At 41.3% G+C, this 24,465-nt stretch overlaps 1 protein-coding gene across 4 annotated transcripts in view; it reads right to left on the bottom strand.

The window, feature by feature from the left end:
- ZMYND11 (zinc finger MYND-type containing 11) overlaps positions 1 to 24,465 on the bottom strand; it is a 133,549-nt gene that overhangs the window by 108,044 nt on the left and 1,040 nt on the right. Inside the window, exon 1 of one of the 4 annotated variants that reach the window (XM_049626750.1) lies at positions 24,393 to 24,456. The exons of 2 other annotated variants lie outside the window; for them this stretch is intronic. The gene's annotated coding sequence lies outside the window, so the exon portion shown is untranslated. Of the gene's footprint in view, positions 1 to 17,386; positions 18,498 to 24,392; positions 24,457 to 24,465 lie in introns of those variants that run through there. One more of the 4 variants, XM_049626751.1, reaches the window with a different exon arrangement.

Below are 24,465 nucleotides of genomic sequence, written 5' to 3'. Positions count from 1 at the left end.
TTACCAATACTGTACTGTGTTGTGTTGAAAGCTGCTAAGAGAAAGTAAACCTTAAAAGATGCCATCACAAGGGGAAAAAATATGTATGTGAGGTGAGAGAGGTTAACTAAACTCATTGTGGTGATCATTTCACAATATATAAATAGATGGAATCATCATGCTGTACACCTGAAACTAATACAGTGTTCTATGTCAATTATATCTGCATCAAGAAATTTCACAGGGGCATCTGAGTAGCTCAGTCAGTTAAGCATCTGACCAGCTCAGGTCATGATCTCACAGTTCATGGGTTCCAGCCCCACATCAGGCTCTATGATGACAGCTCTGAGCCCGCAGCCTGCTTCAGATTCTGTGTCTCCCTCTCTCTCTCTCTGCCCCTTCCCCTGCTCATGCTCTGTCTCTCTCTCAAAATAAATAAACATTAAGAAAAAAAAAAAGAAATTTCATGTTGCATCTTGAACATGTCGGAAACAAGCACACAGAAAATGACAACCTACAGTTTTGCCATCTCTACAGATTTCATCATAAAAATGGAAGTCTGCAAAGAATCAAACTATGAAACTATGAACGATCTGAGTTATAACTTCTCTTTTAAACAATTTATTAAACAAAATGGGCATATCATCTTGATCTAAAAATTTGGGAACTGCAGTGTGAAACCCAAACTGTTAGTTTTTCTGCCTTGCCTTAAACAATTTCAATTTTACCCAAAGTGGGTAATGTGTCCAAATCTAATGGATATTAATGTACAGAAATTTTTATTAAAACCTCTAGTATTTTACAGTTCTTATAACAGCATAAATATAAAAAGCTTAAATTTTGTGAAATGTGAAAACTTTTTATTCAAGGAAAAAACAAACTTCCTTTCATAAGAATGTCATCTGCAAACAAGAGGGAGTAAAACTAGTAACTAGTGATTGGTACAGGCACAAAAAGAACTGGGAAGATATAAAAGATTGAAAGATAATAAAGACTTTTTTTAAACGTTTCATAATGTAAAATTAATTAAATAGAACATAAATGTCTCTCTCCTTATAAAGCAAAGACATATAAGTATCTCACAAAAATATATAACAAAGAGGTGTAAATACTTGCTTTTAGACAACACCACTAACTTTGCATTTCCACATTGTTGGGCCAAGGAAAATTTTTTGTAAATGTTTACTTATTTATTTTGAGAAAGAGAGAGAGAGTTAGCATCAGCAGATGAAGGGGAGGGAGAGAGGGGGAGGGAGAGGGGGAGGGAGAGAGGGAGGGAGAGGGAGGGAGAGGGAGGGAGAGGGAGGGAGAGGGAGGGAGAGAGAGAGAATCCCAAACAGGCTCCCTGCTGTCAGTGCACAGCCCGACTCGTTTCTTGATCTCCCAAACCCCGAGATCATAATGGGAGCCGAAATCAAGAGTCAGACACTTAACCCACTGAGCCACCCAGATGCCCCTGGACGAAAATTTTAACCAGTGATATAAACTGATGTCATCAGTGTAAGTTTATGAAGTTACAAGCACATACACTGTATTCTTGGCATAACTTTGTTTTCTCTTAATTGAAGTGGTTTTAAGTTTTTATTTTAATTCCAATTAGTTAACAGGCAGGGTTATATTAGTTTCAGGTGTACAATACAGTGATTTAACACTTCCATACATCACCCAGTGCTCCTCATAACAAGTGCATCCTTGATCCCCCACCCACCTCCCCTCTGGTGACCATCAGTGTGTTCTCTATAGTTAACAGTGTACCTTGGTTTGCCTCTCTTTTTCCCTTTGCTTATTTGTTTCTTAAATTTACATATGAGTGAGATCATATGGTGTGTGTCTTTCTCTGATGGACTTATTTCACCTAGCAGAATACTCTCTAGCTCCATCCATGTCATTACAAATGGGAGGTGATTTCTTAACTACTTTTACTAAAGTGTTTCGAACACTTAACCACTAACTCTATAATATTAAAGGAAACTACTGTTAGCTGTCTACAGCAGTTCACACAAAGCATACCTAATTTTGTTTACTGGGCAGGAAAGAAAAGAGAGAAGCAGTCTTACGGTAGTCTCTTTAGCAGCAAAGGCTTTCATGACGTGCTCCTGTTAAAAACCAGCCTTTGGGTCATCACGTACACAGGTTTACGAGCGCCTGTTTGCCTAGCACTGCTCTAGGTACTCAGGACGTGGTGGACAACTCAGAAAGGGGGGGCGGGCAGATAATACACATAAAAACAAGATGAATTCAGACAGTGCCAAGTCCTATAAAAAAAATAAAAGGCAATGGTGAGGCCTCCTGAGACGATTAATTTTACGTGTCAATTTCACAGGCCACCAGCCCAAGGCTGGTTAGACACAGTTTCTGGGTGAGATCAACATCTGAATGGGTGCACTCAGTAAAGCGACTTCCCTCCCCACAAAAGTGGGCCTCCTCCAATCCACGGGGGGCCTGGGCCTATTAGGGTGGCTGGTCAGCTCATCTCATCTTCTGACTTGGGACGGAGATTTACACCATCAGCTCCCCTGGCTTTACTTGGACAGGAACGCAACACCAGCTTTCCTGGTCTCCAGCTTAACAGATTTGGGGACCTCCCAGCCTCCATAAACAAAGAGCAAAACCAATCTCCATGTGTGTGCGTGCATGTGTCCTGTGGGTTCTGTGTCCCTGGAGAACACTGCCTAGTACAGCTCCTTTACACTGGCTGGTCACATTGCCATGGCAGTGTCATTAGTGTTCATTCATCAGATATTTGTAGTTCTTGTCCCTGGCACTAATAGGACTGAACTCCCTCACTGCCCTTAAATTAGGTTTGGCCACGTAACTAGATTTGGCGAATGGAATCTGTGTAAAAAGGATCTATACCAATTCCATTTGGGAAGATTTAGAACCTCTCTCTCTCTCTGATAGGCTATGCCCTTTTTTCTTTATGCCATGGGTAAAGCCAGATGGTGGCTGCTGTGTCACCCTACGTCCCAGAATGAGGACAGTGCACAGCAGTGTTCCCAGACCATCTATAAGGGACGTGTCACATGGGCAAGAATCACTCTTCTTTAAAGCCACTGAGATGTGGAGGTTGCTTGTTATGGCAGCATAACCTAACCAATCCTGATGATCCTAGAATATTAGGGAGATTCTATTTGAGGTAAGACCTGAATGATGAAAAAGAGCTAGTCATGTGAGAAAGCCTGGGATGGAGGAAGGCAGAACGCACAGTGACTGTAACGTGCAAAGAGACAGAGAGGTATGCTGAGATCCGAAGTCCAGAGTGACCACACCAGTGTGGATTTCCACATAATTTCAATAGGCAGCAACAAACAGGATTTTAAACTTCAGAAGAACAGAAGAGGCAACAATCTGATTTAAGAAAGTAATCCTTAGATGACAGAATAAAGATTTTTCTATTTTATCCCCTTCTCTAAAAGCAACAAACAAAACAAGTATCTTTGAAGAACATATACTCTACAAAAAAATGAAAAAAGATAAAAAGATAAATGAACTATAAATGTTCTGGCCAAAGAGCGAAAGATCAAATTTACACAGGGGTGTAGTAATGAGAAGCAAGCCACCGGCCTACAACTCCAGGAAAATTTGGGAACAGGAGGCAGCAGGTGCAGGGATAACCAGGGATGCTGAATAAATGGCCTTACTTAATAGACTGGATAAGAAGCCATTAGACTCCTGCATCTGTAATGCCGTCAGGCAGGTTCAATCAGACATCCACCCATCCGCATCCCTGAGGGAACAGGAGACAAAGGCTATGAATAGGTAGAACCAGAAAGTGCATCTGGCAGCAACAAGGGTGGTGGTGATATACAAGCGAAAAACAGGAGGTTCAATAAAAAGCTACACGATGAATTGTAAACACCTGGCAGCTCCTTTCTACCACTAAATTCCAGGTACCTAATCTCAGGCTCAGGCAAGAGGCCAGATGAGAACTTTGTGGAGAAATTAAATTATCACAGACACTGATGTCCGAGGGAAACTAAGAAGCAGCCATCTGGCCCACTGACATCCTTACTGTAAAGCCCATATGCAGAATTTCATATATCTTTCTAGTGCCTCACCCTTAAATATGGACAGACAGCCAAGGATCACCAGACACTGGCGAACAGTTTCTCAATAAAACAAAGAAAAAGGTCGTATCATGCAAACAGAAAACCAGGGGAGGTGGGAGAGGACATGATACTTAAACAGAAAATGCAGGAATAGTAAAGATTTTCAAAATACACATAACAAATATCAAAGAGATGGAAAAGAGAATGTATCTATGAACCCATAAATAGAACATTGTAAACAGGAATATTGAGAAAATATTTAAAGATGATGAATAACAAACCCTGCTAAAGGAATAGAAGATAAGTTTAGGCTATGTCCCATAAAGTTGAAGAAAAAGACAAGAAACGCACAACAGGAGGCCAGAGGAGAAAATCTTATAGGTGATACAATATCCGAATAACAAGAGTTTCAGAAAGAGTATCTGGAGGGGAGAAAGTTATCCAAGAAATAATTCAAGGAAAGAACCTAGCAATGAAGACAGGCATGTGCAGGGGAAAGGGCCCATCAGGTGCCCAGCACAGGAATGGGAGGAGGGCCAAAGCACGCTGCCTTCAAAGGTCAGAACACCAGCGGAAAGCAGCAGAGCCCCCAGGCTGCCACAGTCTGAGATGTTTCGGATTTCTCAACAGCAATGTAGAAGCTAGGAAATGATGGGAGAATGCCTTACAAATGCTGAGGAAAAATTATTTTCAACCCAAATTTCTGTAACTATGCAAACAATCAACTAGTGAAGGTTGAATTTACTGCGAAGAGATTTTCCATCTGCACATAACCCAGAAAAGAATGCCCTATGCACCCCTTTTCAGGAAGCTATGAATATGAATAAATACACCATAATTAAGGAAGACCTGGGAACCCTGTGCTATGTAGGAAACAGGACTGAACACAGGAAGCAGACAGCAAATTCCTGGAGCGAGTGCTGTAAGGCAGAACCGGAGTATCCAGTCCACATCAGAGAGAAACATAAGAGGGATCAGGGTGAAATGGAGAATTTCTTAGATTCAATAAACACACAAACTTATATTATAAACAAGAAACAATACACATAAATTTATGGATATCCTTGCAGAAATCTTAAATAAAATTTTTGCAAACAGAACCAAACAGCACATTAAAATAAATGCAGTTTTCCAGGAATGAAATGATGGTTCAATATTAGGAAATACATTAACATAATTAACGTGAGAAGAGCTAAGAAGAATATGATCACCTCTGTAAATGCTGAAAAGGCACTTGACAAAATTTAACATCCATTCATGTAAAAAAAAATGAACTGAGGGAACTATGTGTACATATACATGCATGTAGCAACAAAGTCAGCATTAATGAATTATTAGAGAATTCTCTGCTAGAGTAGATAAAGAATTATGGGTCCTCACTACATTGTTCTCATGTAATACTGCACTGGAGGTACTTATCAGTGCAGTTACACAAGAGGAAGCAATCAGAGGAACAGGAATGGGGTGGGGGGAAGGTAGCAATACCTCTATTTGCACACACAGATGGTATGATTATGTATCCAGAAAACTAAGAAGAATAAAAAATTCAATCAAAATACTTTATTTAATAGGATAAAAAATTAACATGCAGCAGTGTCTTCATATACATAATTTAGAAGAAACAAAAATATATCCCATTTATAACAAAAGATTAAAAACAATGAAATATCTAGTAGTCATAAACTTAAAGAAATACACAAACCAATATGGTGAGAGTTATAACATGCTCCTGAAAAACACAAATGTAAAATCGAATAGCTGGAAAGATACCATGTTCTCAGGTAGAAAGGCTCAGGATCATCAAAATGCCAATTCTTTCTAAGTTAATTTAGAAGTTAATACAATTTCAATCAAATATTCAAAATTATTTTCTTAAGAAAGAAAACGGTTTCATAAAACTTCATTAGGAAGAATAGCAAGAATTTTCACAAAAAGAAAAACAATGAGGAAGAGCTAACGCTACCAGGAATTAATACATAACTAATTATTAGTAAATATAATTAATAAGTGCAGGACTGGCACATGAAAAGAGATTAATGCATGAAGATAGAAAGTTGAGATTTAGTCCCAAGTGCTTACGGAAATCTTTTACAAGAGTAATCTGAGACTCCATTTTACCATTTCTCACCTATCAGACTATTGGAAGTAGAAGAGCCTGGCAAGATCCTCTGCTGTACAGCAGCACAGCAACAACCCTCCTCACACCCTGCTGGTAAGAACACAAACACCACAGTCTTCATGTGAGGAAGGTGGCAGTAACCACCAAAATCATGTATGCATTTACTAGTTGGGCGAGCAACATCACTGACACAATCACAAATGATATGCACAAAAAGCCATTTATTATAGCACTATCTGTAATATTAAATCAATAGGGGACTGGTTAAACATAGCATGGGGCACCCACCCAGTGGAGTACAAAGCAGGTGTAAAAAAGAACGAGAGGTCATGTGAAAAGGCAACCAAGAAATGGGCTTCATGAAAATTAAAAGCTTTTTTGCTTCATAGCACACCATCACGAAAGTGAAAAGACAATCCACAAGACAAAAACTATTTGTAAATCATATATCTGAAAAAGGACTTCTATGCATACTCTACAAAAAAAAATTCTTACAATTTGATAATAAAAAGACAACCCACTTAAAACATGGGCAATGATACAAAAAGATATCAGGATATAAGGAGACATTTCTCCAAAGAAGATAAACAAATGACCAACGACCACATGAAGAGACGCCCAACATCATCGGATCACTAGGAAAATGCAAATCAAAACCAAAGTGAGATATTACTTGACACTCATAAGAAAACTCTACTCAAAAAAACAAGACAAAAGCAAGTGCCAGCTAAGATGGGGAGAAGTTGTATCCTCACACAACGCTAGTGGGCAGGTAAAATGATGCAGTGGCTTTTGAAAATAGTGTGGCAGTTTCTCGAGAGGAGGCATATGACCCAGCAATTTTTCTAGGCAAATGACCAAGAGAATTGGAGAGATGTTGGTCAAATGGTATAAGCTTCCAATTCGAAGATAAATGAGTTCTGGGGGTGTAATGCATAGCACTGTAATTACAGTTAACAATACTATATCGTACACTTGAAAGTTGCTGAGCAGTCAGATCTTACATGTTCTTACCACAACAGAAATCATAACTATGAGATGTGATAGAGGTGTTGGCTACCTCCATGGTATAATCATATGGAAATACATAAGGTATCAAATCAACACACAGTACACCTTGGTATGGCAATTAGATCTCAATCAAAAAGAAAAACCTATGTCCAACAAAACTTGTGCGGATATAGACATAGCAGCGTGATTCGTAAGAGCCAAAAAATGAAAACAACGCAAATATCCATCAACTGATGACTGGATAAATAAAATATGGTCTATCTACTAGGTTATTGCTCATACAACGGAAAACTCCTGAACCATAAAACGGAAGGAAGTACGGACACCTGTTACATGGGTGAACCTTGAACACGATGCTCAGTGAGAGAATCCAGACTCAAAAGGCCACATGCCCTAGGACCCCAATGACAGGAAACATCCAGAATGGGCCCATCTACAGAGACAGCAAGCAGAGGAGGGGCTGCCTGGGCTGGGAGAGGTGAATGGGGAATATGTTAATGGATTCGGGGTTTCCTTCTGGGGTGTGAAAATACTCTAGAATTAGAGAGTGAAAGCGCTGCGCCACCTTGAGAATGTGCTAGAAACCACTGAACTGCGCACTTAAAACACAAGTCACAGAAGCCAAAGGACACAGCTTATTCACATGAGGAGTCTTACAAAAGTAGAATTACATGAATCTTCTGTGCTTTAATAATTAACATGTTGCCATACACACACACACACACACACACACACACACACACATATATATATTTTTTAACTTTATTTATCTTTTGAGAGAGCAAGCAGGGGAGGGGCAGAGACAGAGAGAGGGAGACAGAGAATCCGAAGAAGGTTTCACACTGTCAGTAAGGAGCCCAATGTGGGGCTCAAACTCAGGAACCGTGAGATCATGACCTAAGCTAAAACCAAAAGTTGGATGCTTAACTGACTGAGCCACGCAGGTGCCCCTTTGCCACAGATTTTAAATCTTAATGCTTATTTTTGAGACAGAGGGAGAGAGAGCACAAGGGCAAGTGGAGGAGGGGCAGAGAGAGAGGGAGACACGGATTCTGAAGCAGGCTCCATGACCTGAGCCGAAGTCAGACGCTTAACCAACTGAGCTACCCAGGCACCCCCTGCCATGTATTTTAAATCTAAATTACTTTCCTCAAGTTCCCAAGACCTAGGTATCAAACACTCAATACTGTACATAGTAGCTGATCCTTAATAACAGAAAACAACAATTAATTATAAAATTCAGTTTAAAAAAACTTAAAACTCTTTATAATATCCTCTTCTACCACCAAAAAATATCAAAGAAATGTCAGATTATATACTGCCAAGTTTCAAGTATCAATGAAAAGATCTGTACCTACATAACCTAAAATATTAATATGAAGGTATTTTTTGTTTGTATTCCTAATCTGACTCAAATTACTTTGTGCTTTTACTAGGTAGGTACTCGGAGTCATGTGCTGGATAGTGATGAAAATGCAGACCATACTATGCTGTCTCTCAAAAGAATATAATCCACCAATCTACCTCCAAATGTATGGTTTTCACACTATCTAAACGTGACAGCACTAGTTGTTTTTTCTTTTTAATTTAAATAAGTCTTTAAGCTAAAGTATGTATCATATCTGATTATATTTATCTTAAGAAATTAATCACCTGACAAGGAAAAAAGCTTTTCCAAAGAGTTACTGTTACAGGACTCATAAGTAAAACAACTAAAATACAAAAACAGTTTATCCTTATTAAAAACAAGACATGTAAGAACTGTTGAGTCATGATATTGTACACCTGAAACTAATAGAACACTGTATGTTAACTATACTGGAACTTAAAATAATTAAAAACAAGATGTATAAATCTTCCAAATAAGTATGATTTTTTTTATGTTTTTAATTTATTTTTGAGAAAGAGTACAGGGAAGGGGCAGAGAGAGAAGGAGGCAGAGGATCTGAAGTGGGCTGTGAGCTGTCAGCACACAGCCCGACGCGGGGCTCAAACCCATGAACCATGAGATCACGACCTGAGCTTGTCAGCTGCTTAACTGACTGAGCCACCCAGGTGCCCTGATGATGATTTTTTTTTAAGCACTAAAATTTCCTTAAAGCAAGGTGACTGGCAATCAAACATCTATCAGACACAGCCTAGCTGCTTAGACAGCATGTAGAGATAGCAAACACGTTTCCCTAATAATCCAGGGTCGTCACCATGCACAGAGACACCTACCTACCTACCTCGGGGTGTCACAGAGCAGGCGTCTATGCTGTGGGGCTCTTAGCAGAATCCCTGACATCTACCCACTAGATGCCAATAATTTCTCCTAAGGCATGACAGTCAAAAATGTCCCAGGTCTCCAGACATTGCCACATGTCCTGTGGTGAGCTCATGTTGCAAATCAGACATGCTTTTTACATATGTGTGCTTGACTTTTGTTAATTTTCTATCTCCTCCCTTACTGTTCACCACTGACCCACTAACCTCTTCCCAGTATGCATGTTTCTTAAAAGATGCACTTTTCCTTTAAAAGCTGTTTTAAATATCCACCAAATATCAGACCACCACCCTGATGACAGATGGTTTCCCAGGGTCATGCTGTAAGAGGTAGGAGTTCTCCTCTAAATAAAGGGTATGAGTTTTTAGATTTCTAACCACTATGGATATCAGTTAGCCTCTCTAGATTTTTTGGTCTTTTCATTCTTTTTTAAGTTATCTCTGTATGCCCAACATGAGGCTCGAACTCACACTCCCAAGATCAAGAGCCACACATTCCAACGACTCTTGTTTTCATTTCCAATCAAAAACAAAAGTGCAAAAATTGTATCCTGTCTTATTTTGCTTTTCTTACGATTGCCACGGAGGCCAAATATGTCTTCACTTTTTTTAACATGTGTAACCCTTTTCTACACAAGTGCTCATCTGTGTTCTCTACAGATAAAACTACTAGGAAAAGATGTCCAATTAAAGGAAGTCAAAATAAGAGGAATTTTCTCATATTTCACTTGTAGCCATGAACTTTCAAGTAAAAATAAAAGATACAAACATGAAACGAACATAAAAACCCTGACACAGAAAGACTTCAGATACATACCTACGGCAGATTCTCATCATTTGTAGAACTCACACGTGTGAACTCCCCTCTTGCTGAAATCCGTACCTGTGGCCGCAGTCACTCAGGACAGGACACTTTCCCAGCTCCCGTTCCGCCTCCTGTTCCAGCCCAGACAGTAAACAGTGCCCTTTCTGCGGTCTACTTAATGCATGGTTTTTGCATTTCTGCGCTCTGTTGGTGATCTCCCAGCTTGAACAGTCTAAGCGAGGGCTCCTGAGCACAGCAGGCTGTGGCTGCCTCATGGAGAGGGTGCACGTGTCAGGTAGGCCTCATTCAGGCAGCCGGTCACAGGGCTGTCCCTAACAACTCACCTGCCCCGTCACCCAGAACCAGGCAGGAGAAGTGCACCCACTCGTGCCTGAGGCTACTCCAGAAAGTGCTACGGTAACATCGACGGTGCTCAAAAGATGGAAAAGCAGCTGCATTCATGGATCCAGGAGGTGATAACAGATCAAAAAGTGTAGTGGACGGCATTGTTCTGAGGTGAAAGTCCAAGAAATTTACAGTCCAGTTACCTGGGGTCAAGAAAACACTAGACCCTCCTCAGGTAGTGCTGGCTGCCTGCCATGTTTCAAAAAGTGACACCATATGAAAAGAGGTTAAATTTGCCTGCATATACTGGCTTGTTTTATAAGGATTTTAGCAAATGACACTGCAGAACAGAAATGGCATTTCGGGTTACAGAAACGTGAGCAGAGGGCTAGCAGGAATGTAACCCTGGGTTTTTCCCTCAGAAGCAAAGGATCAATGTTGGTGAATTCCCTGTCTGTGGTGACCTGACATAACATTACTGTGAATAAAAAGATGGACTATAATTATAATGTAATCTTTACTTTTCAGAGGTTTTAAATAGTCATTTTTGTAACATGATAAAGAGAACATCCTGCAAACCATTTTAAGCAGGGAGATGAAGAAAACCAAAGCTTTTATGAGCTTTCCAGTTAGATATACAGCCAAGGCTGATCACTGCCACCATGGCAGAGTATTCCCTGTCCTATAACTCACGCATAACATTATTTCCTAACAAGTCAGTTAAAATGACATGATCACGGTCTTTCAGGAACTTAAAAAACTATGAACAGGGTCATAATGTTTGTGTCGAGAATTATTTTTTGAAGCCATTATTTACAACACAGCAACCATACCAGCCCATGCTAAGGTAACCAAAAGGCGTTGTTTCTCAAATATTTTTTTCCAAGAGGAATCTGTCATAATTTGCAGATTGTACACTGGTAAACATCAACTTTGAAGGACACATAACAATTCTGTACTTCAGAAGCGACAGAGTATGAACTATTTAGGTACACATCAGCACTGTGCTAAGGAGTTCAACAGCAGAGGGACAACAGGAAGGTCCATGTCATCCGCTGTAGAGAGCTTATACTACAGGTAACACCTATTGCTTAATAAATGTTTGAATGAAGGGTCACCTCGGTGGCTCAGTCAGTTAAGCATCCAACTCTGTTTCAGCTCGGGTCATTATCTCACAGTTCCTGGGTTTGAGCCCCATGTCAGGCTCTGCATTGATAGTGTGGAGCCTGCTTGGGATTCTCTCTCTCCAGCCCTCCCTGACTTGCTAGCACACGCTCTTTCTCTCAAAATAAACTTTAAAACAAATAAATCTTTGAAGGAATTTAATCGGTTTATATAGACCTCTCTTTCTTCCTAATACGTTTGCCTATAAAATATCATCTCTTTAATGCATGAAATTAGACCAAACTTTGCAGGTGAACTTTTCCACTGTGTAGATTCTGATTACATGAGACTCAGTGAGAATTTTTTAAAACCCTTGGGGCGCCTGGGTGCCTCAGTCAGCTAAGTGTCCGACTTCGGCTCAGGTCATGATCTCCCAGTTCATGAGTTCGAGCCCCACATCGGGCTGTGTGCTGACAGCTCAGAGCCTGGAGCCTGTTTCAGATTCTGTCTCTCTCTCTCTCTCTCTGCTTCTCCCTGGCTCTGTCTCTCTCTCAAAAATAAACATTAAAAAAAAAATTTTAAACCCTCAATTATTTAGCAGTCCACTTAAGGATATTTTACTCTCATGAAGGAGCAAATCTTATTTTACTGTACGTGAATTTTATTATAATGAATGACAAGAGGAGAACTAAGAAGTTATGGGACCATTTTGCAGATCACAGATCGCAAACACACAAAGCAGGGGGAGACAGTGGCACGCGGGCTCCCGGCACACACTCTTGCAACAGCGGCAAACATCGAGAAAAGAATGCATTTCAGCTGACATCTAACCTCTGAGCAGGCCTGGGTAATAGACATTCTTGTCTTGTTTTTTATATTGAATTGATGTAATAAACATATCAAAGCTTATAATATCTTTGAATTCCATGTTTTATTACATCTTCCAGAAACTATGAAATCTCAACCACTACCTTACACATAGCAAAGTGTATGGCAACAGAGGACACAGACAACAACAGACACTGATGAGCACTTTCCACAGCTGAAGTGCCAAATACCCGTTATTTTAATACAACCTCTGTTCCTGAAGTACTCTCAGTTTTAGTTTGGTTAAAATGTGTTTCCTGCAACCCTGAAGAAAGGTGTCAAAAAAGGTTTGGTCTCATTCACATTTCTGGCCTGTGCTTAGTAACTCCTAGGCCACTGTGTTAAGAAGGATTTTAACCTGTAAACTTACAGGTTATTGGGAATGAGGGGGAGGGGAGGCAGTCCCCAGGAAACTACAAGAAGCATGTAATTATTAACTGTGGTTAATGAAGGCACATTGTTTTCTAAAATAATCCCATCACATCAGCATTAGAAATGGCTGCAGCCAGACATGCCCAGGGGGCTCCATCAGTGGAGTGTGTGCAGCTCTTGATCTCAGGAACCTCTTGATCTTAGGGACTGAGTTCAAGGTCCACGTTGTACATACTTTAAAAAAAAAAAAAAAAAAAGTATGGGGCGCCTGGGTGGTTCAGTCGGTTGAGCGTCCGACTTCGGCTCAGGTCATGATCTCGTGGTCTGTGAGTTCGAGCCCTACGTCAGGCTCTGTGCTGAGGGCTCAGAGCCTGGAGCCTGCTTTGGATTCTGTGTCTCCCTCTCTCTCTGCCCCTCCCCCGCTCATGCTCCATCTCTCTCGCTGTCAAAAATAAACATTAAAAAATACTAAAAAAAAAGTATGGAAGCACTTTGGAAGAGGTTGTGGTCCCTCATCTCTCCCTGAAGAAGTGACATTTAACCCAAAGCCTCCAGACATTTAAAATTAGCCAGCAAGGCTGAAGCAAAGAGTAGCATCAAAGGTGGTACTGTGTGCATGAGCCAGACTGCAGGGAGGAGCTTCATAAGCCATTATGAAGGATTCGAGACTATAACGTAAGACACTGGGAAGTCACTGAAGAATTGTCCAGCCAAAGAAAGCGATTAGTTCCCCAACAGCTTTTTGGCTCGGAGGGTTATTCAGTATCAGTCATAGTAATTCCACCCTCCTCACTTCTACTTCTAGGACAGATGCCCTTGCCCCTAAAAAACAGCCTCCTCCTTCTCTGAGTATCAGTAGTTCTAGACGTGATGCAGCCATCTTGCAACCATGAGGGGCACTAGTCTCAGAATAAAGCTGCTGCTGGGGGCAGGGGTGACTGCACAAGGGAAAGACAGGCCTCCAAGCTGCTGACAGGATGACCCACAGTCCGTCCTATCCCTGGACTTCCAGTGTGAGCCACGGTCTTCTCCGAGTTTGAACTGAAAGCATCTAAGCTGATACAGTAACTACCACCATGTTGATGATAACAGACCATGAGCAGGGATGAGACTCTGGAGGGAGCCAGGCAGGAAAAGAACAGGGTTCCGAGGGCAGAGCACAGGGGCACCTCACGTTCACTTCTAGGCAGAAGAGCATCTCGGGGGTGCAGGGGTGGCTCAGTCGGTTGAGCGTCTGCCTCCTGATTGCGGCTCAGATCCTGATCCCAGGGTTGTGGGATTGAGCACAGTCTCCCTCTAAAATCAAGAGGAGAAAGAGAAGAAAGGACAGCAGCATCTGGCAAACACAGAAGCAGCAGTCAGAAGTGCTCAAGAGAAGCTCAAGAGTGTGGCATTTCAGAAACCAAGGAGGGGATGGTCAACCGTGCCTCACAACCACAGAATGAAGCCCGACAGGTCACGTCACCGTGACCTCGCTGGAGCAGCTTCAATCACCCGATGGTGGAGGACACTGGACCAGAAGAAGTGGAGAAACGAAGGGGGAAACGGTTCTTTTGACGGGTGCTCAGAAAGGTTAGTACAGGAGAAAAGAAAACCAGAGCAGGTGTGCAGTTCAGCACGATGTCTGCTGCTCTGTGTTATTCTGTGATGGTGGGAGATGTCACATGTGTCTGACAGCAGGTGAGAGGCTTCTGGAGGGCAGATGTGCAGGGCACAGGTGAAGAGGACGGCAGGCGCAGCATGTTACTTCCCACACAAGCCTGCTCTCGCCCAGGAGAAAGGGCTCTAGTAAGTCAGGACAGAAAGTGGAAAATGAGCTCAGCTGAGAAATCCAGCAGGATTTAGAGCCCAGATGGTGGTGTAGTGCCTACAGTACGCAGGCAGTCTTGCCTACCTCCACGTGCCATGTACAGCACCATACCAGGAATTATACCAAAATCTCCGTCAGGGTTCTCAGGTCAAGGAACCGGCAAGATGATTATGGGGTAAAGTTTAAATAAAAACAAGCAACAGAATACGAACCAGCTGAGGCTAATGCAGTTCAACTGAGGGACAAATCACTGACGGCTGGCAGTAAGGTGGAGAAGAGGAGACTCGGCGGAGAACGTAAATGCCCACAAACTGTCAAGTAAATTTTGAGTTGACTTCACCATTGGCAGTGGGATGAGGAAGTGAAAGGTGGATACCCAACCAAAGGTTACAAACTATTATTAATATTAACCAATATACTTGCTCACTGAAAACAAGCAAAACAAAAACAAAAACCCACTGTTGGAAGGATAAACAATTACTGGCTAAAGAAGTTTTACATAAAGCACAGCAGGGCATAAGAGTGGACTCCAAAATTTCCTGAATGACAGGTTGTTGTAGTCCCCAGGGGAGAAAGTGAAGGACACGTTCACAGAGACTTCCGTGCACTGCCTGGTAACAGATTCCAGGCCTCAGCGCAGGGAAGAGACCAGAAGCAGAGCCTCCCGCCACCCGGGGTCCAGGACACGGAGGGCAGATGCTGCAACAGCCAGCATTCGGTTCAGCATTTCATTTGAAAGAATTCAGATTTTTCTCAATTACTTCCTATAAATCAAACTTCCTGTGATCCCGCTCCTATTATTTACAGTATTTAGAATCATTCTAGGAAGCGGCACCTCTACTGAAGAACAAACACTGAATCCCGGTCGTACACCCGTCTAACATCCCCACTCTATTCTTCAAGGTGAAACTCTAGAAGACGATGCTATTTAAAATACAATTCATATGAAGTTGGTTAGAAACCACTCACAAAATATCTTAGGCCTTCTAACCAACTTCGAATCAATAGCATGATACAAAGATTTTATTGCTGTAAAGCCTAGGATATTTTGTAAGTGGTGTCTTTGTAACACTAGCTTGCAAGGGGCTATGTTCTAACATTTTTCATGTCAACATCTCCATTTTGCTCTCTATGGTCCATATTAAGAATTGAGGTAGAAAATACCAGTTCACTAACACCAAACATTATTGAACACTCACGGGGTAATACTGACGTGGGTGCTACTAGACTTTTACCTGGGACTTGACAGTCTCAATTTGTCCTAAGGTACAGTATTCAGTCTAGTAAATATTAAAACTTACTAGTTTAATGAAGGTTATTTATATACCATTGTACCAGAGAGCCATGGTTGGATTGACTATGGGCACTCAGCAGAACTTACTTTCTTTGGCTGTGAATAAATGGGATACAACTGTTTTATTCTAAATTGTAGTTGAAAGAAACTGAGATAAGATTAAAAGTGCTATTGCTGGTACTACAAAAACATTACTAAATTGGTTAGTTCTTCTGTCTACAACGGATATTTCAAGAGAATCCTTTTAAATTTAAATGGTTGACATTGATGTGGTCACTGATGTGATGTATGTTGAGAAGGAATATTAACTTCAACAATCACCTTGCAACAATATCATCATGGAGAGACCTGACTGCCTGAGGTCCACCTATGGAAAATATATGTACTTTTACTTTAGTCAAATTACTTTTCAGTGTCTGATTTCTTAATTTTATGTATTTGAAATCTTGTGAATTATCTATAAATATATAGATATTTAAAACTTTATGATAATAAATGTAATTCAGCAACACGATTCAGCAATTTTCTTTTCAGGGGCGCCTGGGTGGCTCAGTCGGTTAAGCATCTGACTTTGGCTCAGGTCATGATCTCACGGTTCATGAGTTTGAGCCCCACATTAGGCTCTGTGCTGACAGCCCAGAACCTAGAGCTTGCTTCGAATTCTGTATCTCCCTCTCTCTCTCTGCCCCTTCCCTGCTCACACTCTCTCGGTCTCTTAACAATAAATAAATATTTTTAAAAAAAATTTATTTTCAGAACAAGATAGTTAGGTACATCAAATTTATATATTACTTTGTAATGGTAAAGGCTCTAAAAAAATTTAAGCTACTTCAATTCTATACCTCCTTTTTTCCCCACAGGACACACAAGAGAATGTGATGTTATATTAACCCTCTGTGTGAATTTTTGCCTTATTAAACATTGTGCCTCATTTTATTAAAAGTGTTCTCTTGGGGGAAAAATGCAATTCTAACAACAGCAATTTAATAATTGCTTTTGAACATATCTGGTACTCTAAAACTGAGAAAATTATTTATAGGAAAGAAAATATGACAACACACTCTAAAAGCTGTGTGTTGTCACATGATGTAGAACTAGAAAAAGCAGTAAGAAGCCGGGGACCAGTAGGAAATGAAGTGTGCACAGGGCTGCTTCCTCCCCATCTAAAAACCAGCTGCCGTGTACCCTGGCTTCTACAGAAGTAGGGAGCCAAGAGAAAGACTAACTTTAAACTGGCTTCGTGGTTGTTCAGCTTCGTGGTTGTTTCAGGTTGTTCACCTGAAAATAATGGGGACTAGAAGCTAGTTCTAATAATCCTCAGAAAATAAAATTTAACTTTCAAATTATTCAAACAGAAGTTTCTTACCTGAAACAATCCAACATGACTAGAGATTACAAGAGACTTCTTAAAATTGTGTTAATACAGGTGTGCAGAGTAGTAACCTAAGAAGGTATTTCAAAAAAGAGAAAACAGGTTTTTGACATCACATATTAAATGTTTTAAAATATAAGAAATATGTAGAGGTACCTGGGTGGCTCAGTTAAGTATCTAATTTCGGCTGGGGCCATGATCTCACAGTTCGTGGGATCGAGCTCCGCATCAGGCTCTGGGCTGACAGCGTGGAAATCTGCTTGGGATTCTTTCCTTCTGTCTCTCTGCCCTTCCCCCACTTGTGTGCACGTGCACACTCTCTCCCCCTCTCTGCCTCTCTCTCAAAAATAAACTTAAAAAATAGGTTAAATTATAAGTACAATAGAAAAATAAATCACCTTAAACTTTATGTACTCTATAATTTAAAAAGACAACACCTCTAATGATAAATAAAATGCCTGAAAAATTAAATATGGTATCAGTGGAAATCCCAAATACATTAATCTCACTTGTTCCTACTGAAAGAATCGGGTAAAGGAGACGTGCTACATGTCAAAACCCAAAAATTAAGGACTTGATCTCCCAGACACCGTTTCTCAGGTGCATTTCTGAGACGGAAAAAAAAAATCAACAGGCAGATAAGAATCTACAAAAAAAACTAAAAAGTTCACAGCAGCTTTCAAGCCAACATGGTTTCCATGCTTACCCTTTCATTAAGCCTTCTTCCTAAAAATCTTTCTACAGCCATTAAATGGGAAAACCACGTTTAATATCCCACTCTAACATCCCTTCTGACGAGTATCAAGATGGTCTGGATCTGTGCAGGCTACAACTCCATTCATCTAGGTCTCCACCATATGGTTCTCATATTACTTTATTTTAGATAATAGTAAACACCTACTGAATTCTGAAGCCTCAGTACTTACAGCTACTTCCAAGAAATTAGCTACTTCCATCCAAATTGAACTTATTTAGCAAAGGGAATGCTAAAAGCTTCCTCAAGACAATGACTTTTCCCTCTCATATAGCAAGAACACTCTATTGTTGGAGTGAATTCTGAAAATTCTCAGACATTTCTCTTCTATATGTAAGTATTAAAATGAAGATTGTAGGGGCGCCTGGGTGGCGCAGTCGGTTAAGCGTCCGACTTCAGCCAGGTCACGATCTCGCGGTCCATGAGTTCGAGCCCCGCGTCAGGCTCTGGGCTGATGGCTCGGAGCCTGGAGCCTGTTTCCGATTCTGTGTCTCCCTCTCTCTCTGCCCCTCCCCCGTTCATGCTCTGTCTCTCTCTGTCCCAAAAATAAATAAAATAACCTCTTTAAAAAAAATAATAATAATAAAAAAAAAATAAAATAAAATGAAGATTGTAAGTTGGCCCCAACACCTGCACCAAGTTATCTTCATAGTGTGACTGCCAATAGTGACAGCAAGACAATGAGCCAATCATTGATGCCTGCTCTCGGATTACTAGCTGTCATTTACCAGAGAGATTGGAATTAACCAGAGCTTTGCATTTGGAAAGTTCTGATTACCAGGAGGTACCTAACAGTCCTTTCTTCCCACCTCCTACTTTTTGTAAGGAGAGTAGGCATAGTGTTAAATTCTTTTATTACTCTGTGCTTTTTCAGGATTATAAATGTACATTTGGTGGATGAAGGTATAACAGTAAAAAGAGCCCAGTAGTTGGTAGGTTTTAGGGAAACAGCAGCCAAATAGAGTATAAGTGTGGCAGTCATACACTTGAACTCAAAACCCATTTGATCATGTATGCTGTGTGACCTCTGGCACTGGTACTTAACTCACTGGGTCCAGCTGTCTCCTTGTAAGTCACAGGGTACTTACAACTGTACTGTAGCAATGTAATTTATCATATAATCATACCGTAATAACACTTCTCTCCTTGTGCTGTAGCGAAGACCGAACCAGAGTATAACTGCCTAGTAAAGTAGGTGTTCACTAAGTGACACCTTAAGAAAACGGTGCTGCCACAAGCATGGTGTAGATGATAGAACCTTGTTTTCTAAAATTGTTTTTTTTTATGTTTATTTGTTTTTGAGACAGAGAGAGACAGAGAATGAACAGGGGAGGGTCAGAGAGAGGGAGACACAGAATCTGAAACAGGCTCCAGGCTCTGAGCTGTCAGCACAGAGCCCGACGCGGGGCTCAAACTCACGGACCGCGAGATCATGACCTGAGCCGAAGTCGGACGCCCAACCGACTGAGCCACCCAGGCGCCCCAGAACCTTGCTTTCTAAAACTGCCTGGAAGGTGAACTTCTCAAAGGACCTAATGTCAATACACAGCAAATTAAAATATATCTATGACAGATTCTCCTGCTATAAATCCCTGTATCTTCCTGATTAAAAAAAAAAAACAACAAAAACAAAAAACTTAGCATTTTTTAATCCCAATTGTGAGAATTAGCATTAGGTGACTAACTTTCCACAAATCCATTGGAAATTTTGAATATTTTTGTGTTTACATGATACATGCCTACCTAGGTAAGAAGATTCTTCCCTCGTTATATTTTAAATTTACTTAGCATGTAAGCATATCAAACTGGGGAAAATATTAAAATTTTTAAGCGGGTCTACCTTTCACTAAATACTTAGATAATATCTGAAGAACATAAAAAAGTATTAATCACAACAAAGTTGTTTTTAAAAATCCTCATGTGATGAACATAATAAAATCACAAAGTTACAAATCAGAATAAATCTGAAATCAGTGTTAAAACCTCAAAAGTAATCTTAACTCAAATGCAATATACTATTCCACAGCACCTATCCTTACTTTCTTCTGTCACCTTTCACTTGCTTCAGTAATTGTTACCTAGCAAGTGTCTAAAACATAAAGAACAATGTTTATGTTTCCATAAAGAACAATGTTTAATGAACGAGATATTAAAACATTCTACCTATTGTCAGAACATACAACATTTTAATGTAATCTTATGAAACAGTAATTATGGAGTAATGTGAACTACAAAAGCATTTATTTAAAACAAAATTAGGTAACCTACTATATTTAAATATTACTCAGTTTACAAAATAAATAAAACACCACACAAGTTTTCATCAATACACATTTTTCCAATATAATGTGATCTGCGAGATATATTCCTCTCAACACTGAAGAACAGAGGAGTCCTAGGATGCCTGAAAAATGTGGACTTAACAGTATCCCATTACCTTTGTAATTTCTTTAAATTCACGTAAAATTAGGCAAACATTTAACCTTTTACTACTGAATAGAAAATATAATACAAAGACTAAATGTCTAAATGTTTATTAGTTCCACATAGATTAGATGTAAAATTGAGGTAAATAAGTATCTAACAATATACTAAATGTCCCTACTAAATAATGAACTACTACACAAATACTTTTTAACGTCCAAGTAAAACATAGACTATTTACACTTGTAAATAACTTTCACATTAAGTATAATACAGCATTTTCACAATAAACAACTTTTTAAGAATTTTCTGCCTGAAAAATTATTCGTAACAGGCACACACATGTGCGATAAGATCTTTCCTTACGGCGGTTCGACATGTTTAAAATAATACAGCTAAGACTTGATTACTCAAAAAGACCATACTCTTGGGTATTTAGATTTGGATTGTTCTCTCCCTCCCATTAAGCTTCGTTTGTATCACTTTACCTCCTCTCACAGGGATCCTCAAACTTAGGTTCTACAGAGCACATTCTCTCACAAAACTCCTCGTTTGCCCACTTCTTGTTAAAGAGCGTAGGCTGGAATGGGGTGTGGGAGGAGGTGGTGGGGCCTCTCATGTTAAAACAAAGACTGCTGTGCTGTAGGATTTCTAAAAGTGGAACAGCATATGTAAAGGACTTTGCACAATGGCTAAGACTCAATGAATATACACCATTTGGTTCATATTATTATGGTATTCATTTATGTGATGAACTTGTAGATACCAAATGTTTCAAAAATCAAGACCAAAACCACTGATGATATAGAGAACCTTTAGATCACTAATGACTGTCACGAAATCACTGCACCAAAGCAGATTTGTTTTTTAAATTTTGACGCCACCACAAAAAGAGTAACTTAAAGTTACTGCTCAATACATACAGGTAAAAATTAAACTCAATTCAGTTATTTTTTACTTGTCAAAATTCTAGTAAAGATATTGGTGAAGGTTATGAATTCCTCTTCCAAAGGAAGAGATGACAAGCAGTTATTCTTTATTCAGAAAGTCCTTCTGCTTCAAGTAAATATAAAACATACGACCTGAAGCAGTTACAGACAGGGTGACAGATGTGAGAAAAGAGAAAATGATTCACTGATTACCAACAGTTACAACAAGACCTCACACCATGTACTTCAGCTACCCAGACTCTTCATCAAAGATACAGAAGTCAGGATAGGTGGGTGCCAGGCACGGGGGGGGGGAGGCAGGTAGGGAGTCAGTGTTTGTATGACTGGATTTTAAGTTTTACAAAATGAAAAGAACTCTGGAGATGGACAGTGGTGATGGCTGCACAATAGTGTGAATTTAATATCACCAGACTATACACTTTAAAATTAAGATGATAAATTTTGTTATGTATACTTTACCAGTAAAAAAAAAAAAAAAAAAAGTAAAAGCAAAAAAAAGTAATGATGAAAAGACCCTTAACACTGCTTCAAGTAAATGAACCACAAGGACTACAACAAACAAATGCTTATTTTCCAACTTTCTGAAATGACTAAAGTTGAAAATACAGATTCCGAGGTGCACAACACCACAAATCGGTAAACAAGACACATGTGAGCACGATGTGCTGTAATTTCAGAGCTTCTCTCCTGTACACATGAGTTTAAATTATTAGCCTGAATTTTACTCAACTGAACTGAATTAGTCTAATCACTATTAGACTATTGTGCACCCATAGGTCTATGAGGTAGGTACAATTACTATCATTCCTGTATTCCAGATGGGGAAACTGAGACCAGGCATGGTAAGTGTAATTAATTTGCCTGCTGTTACTTTGACAGAGGAGATTCAGACCCAAGTCATCTGGCTCAGGGATCATTTTGCTATGCCACCTCTCTGATCTAAATGACCAAAAAAAAAAAAAAAATCTAATCACCCTATTAAAAAAAGTTCAGTGTTAAGTCCAAGTTAAGGTTTTCAAACAGTGAAAAGTGTTTAGCTATCATAAGGCAAAGTCTGACCATTAACTCCATTTTTTTTTTCCAGATACACCCTCTTTACCTAAATGACATTTACTATGTAGAATTTAATGGATGGATAGTAAAGGAAGGTAAAGGAAATAGGACGCCAAAGGTTTAGGTCTTTAAGCAATATGAAGGCAGCATCTGATACCTCTATTACAAAAGCCAGAATTCTTCATTAACTTAATATCTCAAGGTATGCCAAAATGCATGGGTGTCTCTATTACAGTGCTAGTGAGAGAATTACCTGAACAACCCCTAAGGAAAAAGGGGTAGAGTTAGGAAAGGGTTTACATAAACACGTGTCAATTCAAGGAAATCGGAAAAAAGACACCCCACTCCAAGTACCAACATAACCAGGTCCCAGGAATATTCAGCATGAGCTCAGAAGCGAAAATTAACATTTTAAGTGATCGTTCTCTGTAAATCATTTACAGGTGTATTTAAACACGTTGCAACAGGTAACTGCAGAAATAAATTGCCCACTTTACAGAATGTGAAAGGGAGATTCAGTTTTCTCATGAACATCTATGGGGAGAAAGTATCATGTAAAAGACAGAAATCCTCTGTTAACCACAGGTAGAGTTAAGAAAAAAAAAAATTGATTCTCTCATAAACACATCCCACATCTCCTACTCTTTGAATCTCTAGCCTAACCATCCTATAAAGAATCCACCAAAAATGACCATAACCAGCGCCAATTCGCCAAAGACGTGGAAAATAACATGCCTGTACAAAATTCATATTCTATCTTCTTACTGTACAAATTAGAATTCAGAAAAACCAAAGGTGACAGTGCTTACCAGAAAGCAAACTTTTAAAGTACAACCAAGACTGTCTCCTCAATAACTTCCAACCTTTAGAGTCAATGACCCCAAAACCCGAAAAGGTTATGCATCCCACATTTAGTAAGCTACAACTACTTCATTTCTCACTTTAAAACAAAACAAGCCTTTTACTTTCTGCTTTTCAACAGACCAAATTCTTTTTAGGCAGGCTTACTGTAGGATGCAAAACACCGGATGAAGCGGACCTAAGGGCCCAGGACCTAAACCTCGGGGCACCCGTGGGTCCCTCCAACCTGCAGGCACCTGCCCTGAGCGCCCAGCCAGACCCGGGCCCAGGGCCCACGAACACCGCACCGCGGGTCGCACGGGGGTGGGGGTGGGGGTGGGGGGCGCGAGGGGCCGTCCACGTGGAAGCCGGGGTCCCGGGCGGGCCTGCAGTCGGCGGCCCCGCTCCGGACGCCGCGCCGAGGCCCGGGAGGACCTGTTGAGGAGACGGAGGCCTGGCGGCCGCCGAGGCTACCCCACAGAACGCGGACCCGGCCCCGCCTGGGTCCTCGGGGCCCGCCCTGCCCCGGCCGCGGCCGCCGCCCTCCAACAACGAGCCGCGACGGCCAGCGCGCCGCCGCCCTCCCCCACTCACAGGGCCGCGCATCCGCGGACCCCGGCCCGAGGGCCCCAGGCCTGGCCGCGCGGGAAGGGCCGGCCCGGCGGGCGGCGCTCACGCGACTCCCCGGCTTCCGGCCCGAGCAGGCCCTGCACGGTCCTCCTGCTGCGGCCCGCCCCTCCCGGACCCGCCGAGGGCGAGGGGGCGCGGGCGGGATCCCCGCAGGCCCCGCCGCCCCCGCCCGCCTGCACAAAGCCCGGCGGGCCACTCGGGGCGGTTCTCGGAGGGCGGGCGGCGAGCGCACCGCGCCGGCGGCCCGAGAGGCTGCAGCCGGGGCCGGGCTCCACAAAGCGACGGCGCCACCGCTCGGACGCCCCCGCCCGCGCCCCGCGCCCCGCGCCGCCGCGGCCGAGTCTCCCACCATTATGCTCCGGTCCTCGCCGCCGCCGCCGCCGCCGCGCCCGGCCCTCCCCCTCGGCCCGCCCGGCCCGGCC

This window comes from Panthera uncia, chromosome B4, assembly GCF_023721935.1.
Source record: "Panthera uncia isolate 11264 chromosome B4, Puncia_PCG_1.0, whole genome shotgun sequence".
Taxonomy (NCBI): domain Eukaryota; kingdom Metazoa; phylum Chordata; class Mammalia; order Carnivora; family Felidae; genus Panthera; species Panthera uncia.
This window is presented reverse-complemented; position numbering and strand designations above follow the sequence as displayed.